Raw genomic sequence first — 12,039 nt, 5'->3', positions numbered from 1 at the left:
ATGTGCGACCGATATTTGTTTATGTATATATACGTGTGTGTGTGTGTGAATTCTTGAACCCTAGGACTTATAAGGTCGGTTACCCAGTTTCCATGGCGTATAAGCGACCGACGTTTCAACATTCTCCCTGAACGAGATGCCGGGATCCGTTGCAGGGTTCACAGCTAGCAATTTTCGACGGGTGGGGACAAATACTTTATTTATCGACCGCGAAGTGATGAAAGGCAAAGCTAACCTCAGCAGGATTTGATCACTGAACGTTAAAAAACCCAAAGAAATGCCGCTAAGCTATTTACCGCCTTACCACTTTATGTCTACATGCAGGTACACGCGCGCACGCACACATTTGCTGTAGGCTTTTCAAATTCGTTAGAAGCAAAGTGATAGCATTACAGATGTTCTATTCCTGTTGCACAGATATATTTTCTAATAAATAAATCTCTACGAACCTGTTTCCATAAATCTATAAATTTCTTTTCTGACCTACGAAGTCTCTTTGACCGACGCTTCCTCATTTCTTTTCAGTCCAGTTATCTGTTTCGATGCGCTGACTCTTGCCACAAGAGTACATTCTTCAAAGAATCTTTGCGTACAATATTTCAACAGGGAAACGGTGTAATAAGAATTATGTATAAGATAAGAATTCTTATCAATTGGCTTCGTATCTTGAGATTTACTTACGAGTCGTAACTTTGCGCTGGTGTGATATTATTTCCCATGCACACCACATACAGAATACACATACGCACGCACGCACGCACGCACGCACGCACGCACGCACGCACGCACGCACGGACACACACGCACGCACACACGCACACGCACGCACGCACCACATATACACACACTGTTGGGGGTTGATACAATTGATAAAATATATAATGGGTTAGGTGATTTTCAAAAGTTAGTTCGTGACCCCTGGGCATGATCGGCTCTAGATTTCATCTCCCTGGCGTCTATGAAATAGTTCCTGTGACACATAGTTGGCAATTATTCAATTCCATTTGAAATGGAAAAAAAAAATCTCAGCCTAACACCCACTGGAATAATTTCATATATATTCCACCGAGATAAAAACGCATTAAGCGCTTAGGCACACAGTCGATTCTTCCTACTTGTAAAAGTAAAACTTTCCCAGCCTTCTCTGTTTAGTGGTTCTCCTGTGAGATTATTCGAGTCGTGTAGCAGTTATTTTTTAAGGACAAGTTTGGGTAGGTACATTATGTTAGTGTATCTCTAATGCAATTTATTAATTAATAAGAATGTAAGTGTTGTCAGATGAAGTCGTTTGCTTTAATCACATCACTTCTGTTAATGACATCCGTCATTCATTCTCATTAGTTTAGATTTAATCTTGGAAGAGAGGTGGAAGTTTGCATGTATGGGCAACTACTGGCATTCTACAAAGTTCGGCATTTCTATGTATTGCTGACTGTTGGCGAATGAAACATTAAGTAAATATATAGTGGCTGTGTGGTAAGTAGCTTGTTTACCAACCACATGGTTCCGGGTTCAGTCCCACTGCGTGGCACCTTGGGCAAGTGTCTTCTACTATAGCCTCGGGCCGACCAAAGCCTTGTGAGTGGATTTGGTAGATGGAAACTGAAAGAAGCCCGTCGTATATATGTATATATATATAAGCGTGTGTGTGTATGTGTGTGTGTTTCTATGTCTGTGTTTGTCCCCCTAGCATTGCTTGACAACCGATGCTGATGTGTTTACGTCCCCGTTACTTAGCAGTTCGGCAAAAGAGACCGTTAGAATAAGTACTGGGCTTACAAAGAATAAGTCCCGGGGTCGATTTGCTCGACTAAAGGCGGTGCTCCAGCATGGCCGCAGTCAAATGACAGAAACAAGTAAAAGAGTAGAAGAGAAAGAGTAATACTAAGTCGTATATTTGTTGCAGGTGACTTTTGTCAATATTATTTTGCTTTACCTCAACAAATATATTGCTAATTTCTTTTTTACTTCATGCTTGATTAATTTTAAATGCTCAAATATTTTAATCATTAAGTATGCTGTCGCCTACATATGTATCTAATTATTATGCAAAAGGTGTCCTGTAAACATTTAAATTCATTTTCTTTGTCTGTGTCATCGCAAAAGCTTTTGACTTGGAGCCTAATGTGTCTTGAAAGACAAGTATGACATAGCCGAGAGCCGCTTAATTCTAGACAATATATAGCCGAATACATCAGTATTTTGGTTAGTGTCCTCATAGGTTCAAACTTGATTTCAAAAATTTCTCATAATTTCAATGATATAAACGCAAACTTGTACAACCAACCAACCAACTTTGTTAATATCTGCAATTCTATATGATTTCAATTACATTTTTTAAAACGTTATAATCGGATTTTCGGCCACAACACGAACAACATGCGCGCGTGCACAAACACCTATATAATACATATTTTAGAAACGGTAGCTCACTCTTACTCTTTACTCTCTTTTACTTGTTTCAGTCATTTGACTCCGGCCATGCTGGAGCACTGCCTTTAATCGAGCAACTCGACCCCGGGACTTATTCTTTTGTAAGCCCAGTACTTATTCTATCGATCTCTTTTGCCGAACCGCTAAGTAACGGGGACGTAAACACACCAGCATCGGTTGTCAAGCAATGCTAGGGGGACAAACACAGACACACAAACACACACACGCATATATACATATATACGACAGGCTTCTTTCAACTTCCTTCTACCAAATCCACTCACAAGGCATTGGTCGGCCTGAGTCTATAGTAGAAGACACTTGCCCAAGGTGCCACGCAGTGGGACTGAACCCGGAACCATGTGGTTGGTAAGCAAGCTACTTACCACACAGCCACTCCTGCTTATTTATAATTATTTGAAATATTGTGTAAGAAACAACGGAAGTATTTACACACTATTTACAGCATCGTTACTGAGATAGATATGTCATATAATGAAACAATATATAAAAGGAGTTTTGCGTTAACTGTGAAGAACAACTTTCTATTAACACAGTCATTAGACATTTGAAAAAGTGGCACTCCGTCGGTTACGACGACGAGGTTTCCAGTTGATCCGATCAACGGAACAGCCTGCTCGTGAAATTAACGTGCAAGTGGCTGAGCATTCCACAGACACGCGTAACTTTACCTTGTTCTCAGGGAGATTCAGTGTGGCACAATGTGACAAGGGTGGCCCTTTGAAATACCGGTACCAGTCATTTTTGCCAGCTGAATGGATTGGAGCAACAAAAAAGTGCCTTGCTCAAGGACACAACGCGCTGCTGGGTATTGCATTCGCCACTATACAATCATGAACCGAATACTCTAACCGTTAAGCCACGTGCTTTCAATATTAGTTGAAGGCGCCTGGAGTTTATAAAAAAAAATTCAAGGAGTGGCTGTGAGTGGCTGTGTGGTAAGTAGCTTGCTAACCAACCACATGGTTCCAGGTTCAGTCCCACTGCGTGGCATCTTGGGCAAGTGTCTTCTGCTATAGCCCCGGGCCGACCAATGCCTTGTGAGTGGATTTGGTAGACGGAAACTGAAAGAAGCCTGTCTTATATATGTATATATATATATATATGTGTGTATGTGTGTGTGTTTGTCCTCCTAGCATTGCTTGACAACCGATGCTGGTGTGTTTATGTCCCCGTCACTTAGCGGTTCGGCAAAAGAGACCGATAGAATAAGTACTGGGCTTACAAAGAATAAGTCTCGGGGTCGTGTTGCTCGATTAAAGGCGGTGCTCCAGCATGGCCGCAGTCAAATGACTGAAACAAGTAAAAGAGTAAAAGAGTATATGTATGAAAATCTAAATAAATTCAATGACTAACTGCTCCAAAGGAATAACTATGATTAAAAAAATCCAATTCTGTTCTATCTCTTCTCGCTACTCTTGCTGTGTCTTGTCCTTTAAATTCTTTCACCAGCAATCATTTCAACTCAGATACACCTCTCAGGGGATCCCTTCCTGTCCACATTTTTTCTCTCTAGCAAGCAAATGATCGAAGTTCCAGCTGGAGCCTAATTATAATAAGCATTAACAAGAATGGAGTTGAACAATTCGTTTTATTGCATAATTCTACATTTGTTTTATCGACACTTTGCCAGAAGTTTACTGCCGAAATATTATTTCATAATATAATATATGAAATAATACATTGAATCAGTTTTAATTCTAGCAGTACAAGATAAAATTGACTCTTCAACTCTATGTATAAATCGAAACGTGTGTGTGTGTGTGTCTGTATATATAAGTTCGTTCAAAATTGCCTCTCTTAGGTACATCTCCTTGACAAGAGCCAAGACTCGAAACATCAACGTCTGGGATTCCTAACAGAAGGGCGGCACTGAACGAACTGAGTGTTTTCACACATTTTTTTTTTTACAATAAGGGGTTTTTTTTCTCCACGGTAGCTGCAGTTAAAATATGTGACAAACATATGTCAACTAACCTAAATTCTACTCATACTTAGACACTGTTTTGCGCCAATGATCTGTTATGTGTATGTGTGTGTGTGTGTGTGTGTGCGTGTGTGTGCTATCTTTTATGTGGAGGCGCAATGGCCCAGTGGTTAGGGCAGCGGACTCGCGGTCATAGGATCGCGGTTTCGATCCCCAGACCGGGCGTTGTGAGTGTTTATTGAGCGAAAACACCTAAAGCTCCACGAGGCTCCGGCAGGGATGGTGGTGATCCCTGCTGTACTCTTTCACCACAACTTTCTCTCACTCTTACTTCCTGTTTCTGTTGTACCTGTATTTCAAAGGGCCGGCCTTGTCACTCTCTGTGTCATGCTGAATATCCCCGAGAACTACGTTAAGGGTACACGTGTCTGTGGAGTGCTCAGCCACTTACACGTTAATTTCACGAGCAGGCTGTTCCGTTGATTCGGATCAACCGGAACCCTCATCGTCGAAACCGACGGAGTGCTTCCCCCCCCCCCAGCTATCTTTTATCTTTATGTTGTTACATTCGTTAGACTGCGTCATGCTGCGGTACCGCCTTGAAGAAGTTTGGTCGAACGTACGAACGCATCGAGCTCATTACTTTTTTTTTATTCCTAGTACTTATTCTATCGTTTTTCTTTTGCCGAAGCGCTAAGTTACGAGAACGTAAATGTATCGACACTGATTGTTAAGCGGTTATTGCAGACACAAACACACACACACACACACACAAACAAGCATATATATATATGTATTTATTTATTGACAATAATTCAACTTAATATTATTAACTTGAATATCTCATCCCTCTGACGCCGGAATTGATATTCCATTATTATTATTATTATTATTATTATTATTATTATTATTATTATTATTATTATTATTATTATTATATTATTTTATTATTATTATTATTTTATTATTATTATTATTATTATTATTATTATTATTATTATTATTATTTTATTATTTTATTATTATTATTATTATTTGCTCCATGAATAAGGCATTGGTGAGGTTGAGCAGGGACTCCATCTGTGCTTGCTTACAATGAGTCATTCCTGAGAGTATGAGACCTTCGAGCCATTGGACGTTGGGGAAGTTGAAATCACCCATAAGAAATATGATCACGTGGTGTTCCAGATTCATGATGATTTCTTTAATTCTTGTGAGGCAATCTTCAAACTTGCCTATGTGATTTGGGGCATCCGGTGGGCAATATGTATTGCATATGACTATATTATGTTGTCTTACAATTAGAGTGTCACATACTGAATTTGAGTATGACAGTAAGACCTGGGGTGCGAGATCATCACGGATGTATACAGCAACTCCACCATGGCTCCTTTCCCTTCTGTCTGTTCGCAGTATGACATATTTTGGTACGTGTACTTCTGCGTCCTCTATGTCAGGGCTGAGGTGAGTTTCCACGAGTTTCTCAGGAAAGAAATTTTGCTTTTATTTTGATGCAACAGGCCCCCAATATTTAGCAAAAGTATTGGGGTGACGACTGTGCAGGCGTTAGGGGAGGCCATCCCGTGTCTGTTGACTGTGGTGGGCAAGGTTCCTTCTTTGTGCTTGGTGTAGCCAGGTTAGCTGCTGGACAATCCTTTGCGCCATGCACAAAAAAGACTCTTGCTCAGCTGCTGCGTTGCGCAGAACATCTGAGGAGCACACTTCTTTCCTGAATGTTTTCCTGGGAGACATTTCTTGCCTTTCCTCAGTTCTTCTCTTTAAGACCCCTGTAGTTCTGGTTGGGTATCGGGTGGGCAAACCTGCAGTTTTTGCCGTCCTCCCCATGCCAACATTTGCCCTGCAGTTAAAATTTACAGGTTCTTGGGTACCTTCTAGATTTCTTCTTTCCTGTAGGGAAACAATGTGTTACGCTTACTGCACCTAGGTTTCCCAAGCGGTCACCCATCTAAGTACTGACTAGGCTCGACGTTGCTTAACTTCGGTGATCGGACGAGAACCGGTGCTTTCAACGTGATATGGCCGTACTCCATGTATTAAAGTATATTAATTAATTAATTATTTTATTATTCTAGTTTATTTTTAACCTGATGAGTGGCTATATTTATATCGAAGTGATTTTACTACAACTATTATTTTTTTACTATAATCATTTCTTAAATATAGCCACGAAACACGTGTCATTATTCTACCAAATATATACGTTTTTATTATTATTTTGCAATTTACTTAATCATCGCTATATTATTATTATTTTTATTTTAATATTTCTATTATATGTAATTTTCTAGATGGTGTAATTTAATTGTTCATTTTGAATTGATAAAAGATGTTTTTTCTAATTTATACACACACACACACACACACACATATATATGTATATATATATATCAGTAACAATAAAGGGTGAAATTAATTAATTTGGAATAATTATTAATTACACCAAGTAGATTTCGGCATGTAAAAGCCTCATTCGGTGTGTGGTGAGGCAATTCGTTGCTAAACCCTTAATTGCTTAGTATATATATATATATATATATAGGTTATGAGGTAATGGCGTCAAGAAGTAAATTTACTTACAAGGTATTGGAATCTTATATGTATACCATTCTGCCTAAATAATGGATCTACAAATGCAATATCGCTGCATATCTCACATCTATTTTCATTTCTACACTTCACTCTCTATTTCGTATCTTAACTATTGCTTAACCATTTTCTCGCACCTTCTCTGATGAAGGGATATAATAAATATCCTGGAAACAGCTGTAAGACCTTCTATTTATAAATGTTCTAAAATCTTCACACCCTTGGGGTTTTTTTTTTATCTCATTCTGAAAAAAAATTATATATATATACGATGGGGTTTTTTCAGTTTCCGTTTACCAAATCCACTTACAAGGCTTTGGTTGACCCAAGGCTTATAGTAGAAGACACTCGCCAAAGTGTCATGCAGTGGGACTGAACCTGGAATCATGTGGTCGAGAAGCAAACTTCTTACTACGCATATAAGAATACACAATCATTTCTTAATACAAATTTATAAAGGCAAGGATATCCTCACAATACAAAGATTAACCATTTTAAAGTGTGAACTTTTGCGTTAAATTATTGCTAACAGCTTTCTAAAATTAACTCAATATTATGAAGATAAGATAAAACTGTATGTAATAGTCCATAGAGTAATTTCAAACATTGGTTTTTGTATCTGCCGATACTAAACATTTGTGACCTTCAGTTTTGTCCCGGTTTTTCTCTTCCCTGTACACGAAATTTTTATTACTATTATTGTATTACTACTTGTTGTAGTAGTAGTAGTAGCAGTAGTAGTAGCAGTAGCAGCAGCAGCAGCAGTAGTAGTAGTAGTAGTAGTAGTAGTAGTAGTACTAGTAGTAGTAGTAGTAGTAGAAATTGGTTTCCTGTTTTCTTTCCTTTTTTTGCGTATGTGTGAATTTTAAACAGATACTCTCAACTACATTTCCTCAATTTGTTCAACGGTGAAATTTTAGCAGAACAAAATGATACGCATTTCCTCTATTTCAACTAAAAAGTCGAAAAAAAAAGAAAACCACAAATGATTATACTGTATTTTTTCTAATATTTACGATGGTGGTGTTGTTTGGGTAGATATTGTTATAGTGATGGAGTTGACGGAGTCCCAAGGGCACAAGACGAAATAAAATTTTGTCACTGACATATAAAAAAGATGTATTTATACATAACTCTATCGATCATAGCAGTAGTTCTCAACCATTTTGTCCCTATGGGCTCCTTTGCTTCCTATTTTACTCGGATGGACACATGTTGCCATTTGATCTTTTGAAAACCCTACTACCTTTTAAAATTATATATTGATTTCAAATTTTGGCATAAGGCTAGTAATTTGCGGGGAGGAATAAGTCGATTACATTGACTCCAGTGCTCAACTGGTACTTATTTTATCGACCCCGAAAAGATGAAAGGCAAAGATGACCACGGTGGAATTTGAACTCAGAACGTAAAGATGGACGAAAACCCGCTAAGCATTTTGCTTGGCGTGCTAACGATTCTGCCAGCTCACCGCCATAAAAATGAAATGCAAACGACACACATCAGTAATCTTTACACATTCATTGAGTACAGGCACCACATACTGTACATACACTCTTGTACACACACACACACACACACACACACACACACACAGCCTTACAAGGAGTAGAAACGAGAAAGAGAAAATAAATATTTAATCGTATTCAGTGGCATTAATGTTGAGACCAAAGAAAATAAAATATTTTAAACATCATACTCTTTTACTCTTTTACTTGTTTCAGTCATTTGACTGTGGCCATGCTGGAGCACTGCCTTTGGTCGAGAAAATCGACCCCGGGACTTATTCTTTGTAAGCCCAGTACTTATTCTATCGGTCTCTTTTGCCGAACCGCTAAGTAACGGGGACGTAAACACACCAGCATCGGTTGTCAAGCAATGCTAGGGGGACAAACACACACAACACAAATACATACATATATACATATATATATATACATATATACGACAGGCTTCTTTCGGTTTCCGTCTACCAAATCCACTCACAAGGCATTGGTCGGCCCGGGGCTATAGCAGAAGACACTTGCCCAAGATGCCACGCAGTGGGACTGAACCCGGAATCATGTGGCTGGTTAGCAAGCTACTTTCCACACAGCCACTCCTGCGCCTAGATAAATTTGTTATTTATTGAAATTATCTTCGTTTCGAGAGAAAGTAAGAAACGAATAAACAAACAAATTTCGGAGAATTGCTGATTACTTGAGATTATCTCCCCTTCTCATTCAGAATCAATTGCAGTTGTCAACTAGATGCATGTTTAACTTCTGCCGAAGCGAGGAAGCATTTGGTAAATCAAGAATTATTTTCCTTTGTTCTTTTTATGCAAATTTACTCCATTGGCATTCTGAAAGTTGTTTGAAGTTTGCGGTATCAAAATGTTTTGTTATCGCGCACAGATTTTGAAATGGCAGGAAATTATAAGATGTATTTTATGAGAAGTTGAATGAATGAATATTCATATCGTCATGACTGAAGTGTAGAGGCCTCAGACACAATCACTAGTCATTGATATCATGCTACACAACAGTCGTACACACCACCAGTGTCCACCTCGATTAGCTCTTATTGTCATCACACCATCTTTGTCTTTGCCCCTTGTGAGCTTGTTTTCCGTCAACCCAGCCCCCGAGGAAGTGGGCACTTCACCAAAATGTTGCAGTTTTTGCCGTGTGACCAACGTTACAAGATTTCGATCCGCTCCTATGTTCTCCAAGACTGAATTGTTCGCTCTACAGGCTGCCCAACAAATCGGTGTAAGCCAACCTTAGACCCATGCTGCATACCCATACAATGTTGTGGGCCAAAGAAAAATTGTTTCATTTTGTCTTATATCATAATTTTGAATGCAGTTTTTTTTTTCTATTAGAATATATCGACATAGTTTATTACATTCTAAGATACCAGGATAAACAAAAGTGTCCAGTATGAGGGAGCGGAGTAGCAAATAAATACACAAAAGTTGATACTACGAAAAAAACGTGTCATTTGGTTTATGATTCAAACGTTCTTGTTACTTTGTTTGTAAATGATAAATTGTCGTGTATGTGTCGTGTAATGAATATATACTAAACGATAAAACTGTAGAATTGAAGTTTACTGTATCTCATTTAATAGCTTGACAGACAAACCAGAATGGATTACAGCAGTAAGAAGGAATAAAACTGCAATATTATTTTAGTGATAAAATGGCGCAAAAATTTAATCAGTGGTAGTGATATCATGCTGTTATCACATACACCATGATTTACTAATTTGGTCTATAATGAATGTAGTAACTGTTCATAGTAAGTACTGACGTATGTATGTATGTATGTATGTATGTATGTATGTATGTATGTATGTATATGTATGTATGTATGTATGTATGTATGTATGTAGGTAGGTAGGTAGGTAGGTAGGTAGATAGGTAAGTAGCTGTGCATGGGAGCGCGCGGTTATGTGCAGTTAATTCGTATACGCTTGAGTTCACAAACATAAACCAATAAAATACGTGTAACCAAAATGGTTTCATGAAGTATTTTCTCTTTTAGTCGAGAAGTTAAAACCATTGTAACTTATCACAAACTTTAATTTAATGTTTCTCGTAGGGAAAAAGTATGTGATGATTGAAAATGGAAGGAGAGTGGGGGGAAACAGCCATGGTTAAGAAAATGAAGATGGTTTCTAAATTTTTAAGCTTGCCCAACACCATAACGAACAAACAAGAATCATATAAATGCAAACTTTATACCGTTTTCTCAATAATATACAAAGTGGTTGGGGTGCAATTTCCCTTATTTTTTGAGGGAGGTTCCTAGGATCTCTTAGGTTGAGAACTCTGCCTTCAATTAAATTTAGAATATAAGTGTATGGCTTTAGCTAATTTTATCTGTTTTGTTTTCAAAAGCTTTTCTCTTTCTATGTTATTTTTAGCCTTGGTGTTTAGAAATTTCACTGGGCAAAATAATGTTCTTTTCTGTTTAAAGACTAAATCTTGAATAGATTTATTTAAATAAGAAATTATTTTAAGACCCGATTAAAAGTTTTAACTTTCATGTATTAATTAATCTTTCTTGTTAGAGATAAAGTTTTGTTTGATTAAAATACTTTAACGACAGGATGAGTAGTAGATTAGGTAATACATTAGAGAGGCTGATCAAAGGCCGTGAATTGAAATCGCATTCTAACATTTTGTGAGTTTTCTTTCTGATCGAAAGTTCTAAGTATTTCAAAAACATCTAATGGTATGAAATAAAATAACAGATTTCCTAAGAAAAACTCAATAGGTGTAGTTACCTATTGATAGATACATTCAATCACGTTATATTAATCGATTGACTCAAAGCATAGCCATAATGCACGAGAGAAATATTTATTCCTTTTGTCTATAACTTGATGAATACATATCGTCTCAGGAGTTGATTTTCTTTCGTTCTCACAAACTGTAGATCTTCTCAAACATAAGACCCAGCAGTCTTTGAAATAGCTTATTATTCACTGTATGTGAATCCTTCGTTCTTCGTGTTATCTGTAAAGCAAAAGTAAAACGATTTCATCAACTAAAATACATGGAAAGAATTCTGGTGCTTACAAACATAGACATTCTCAAATAACGTAATGCTGAAGTTATGTCATAGCATAGCATTGCATCAAAGATCAGAGGGAAAATGATTAGCTATTTTTTAATGATGATAGATTACAATAAGTCGGTCTGACAATGCTTCACACACACAATCTCAACAAGATACATTCCAACAATGATGAAGTAGTTTTCTTACGAAGCCCTCAGCCGCTCCCATTATTTCCATTATAAACATTTTCGTGATGGCTTGCATGTATGCGCATAAAAAATACACAGGTAAACAAATACTCTCTGTGTTTGAATCATGTATATATCTTATCAGTCTTATTTAAATACTCTCTCACACACGCAAGTTCATGTCTTTATGTGTCAGACTGAAAACTAAAGAGCTGTTCTCGTTGACGCAGCTGTTAATGATGGAGCAAGGAAATGTTACGTAAGTTTGCCCCACTGTGTTATCTGTAGTCCTAGATGAAAAGTAAATTAAGCA

At 37.6% G+C, this 12,039-nt stretch overlaps 1 non-coding gene across 1 annotated transcript; it reads right to left on the bottom strand.

Annotated features, from left to right (window-relative positions):
- Window positions 1-6,310: 6,310 nt before the first annotated feature.
- On the bottom strand, window positions 6,311-6,429 carry LOC115220023. Its single transcript, XR_003882418.1, has one exon. It is a non-coding gene; the product is annotated as a 5S ribosomal RNA (ribosomal RNA).
- Window positions 6,430-12,039: the final 5,610 nt, after the last annotated feature.

The sequence above is a fragment of the Octopus sinensis genome, linkage group LG1 (assembly GCF_006345805.1).
Source record: "Octopus sinensis linkage group LG1, ASM634580v1, whole genome shotgun sequence".
Lineage (NCBI taxonomy): Eukaryota > Metazoa > Mollusca > Cephalopoda > Octopoda > Octopodidae > Octopus > Octopus sinensis.
This window is presented reverse-complemented; position numbering and strand designations above follow the sequence as displayed.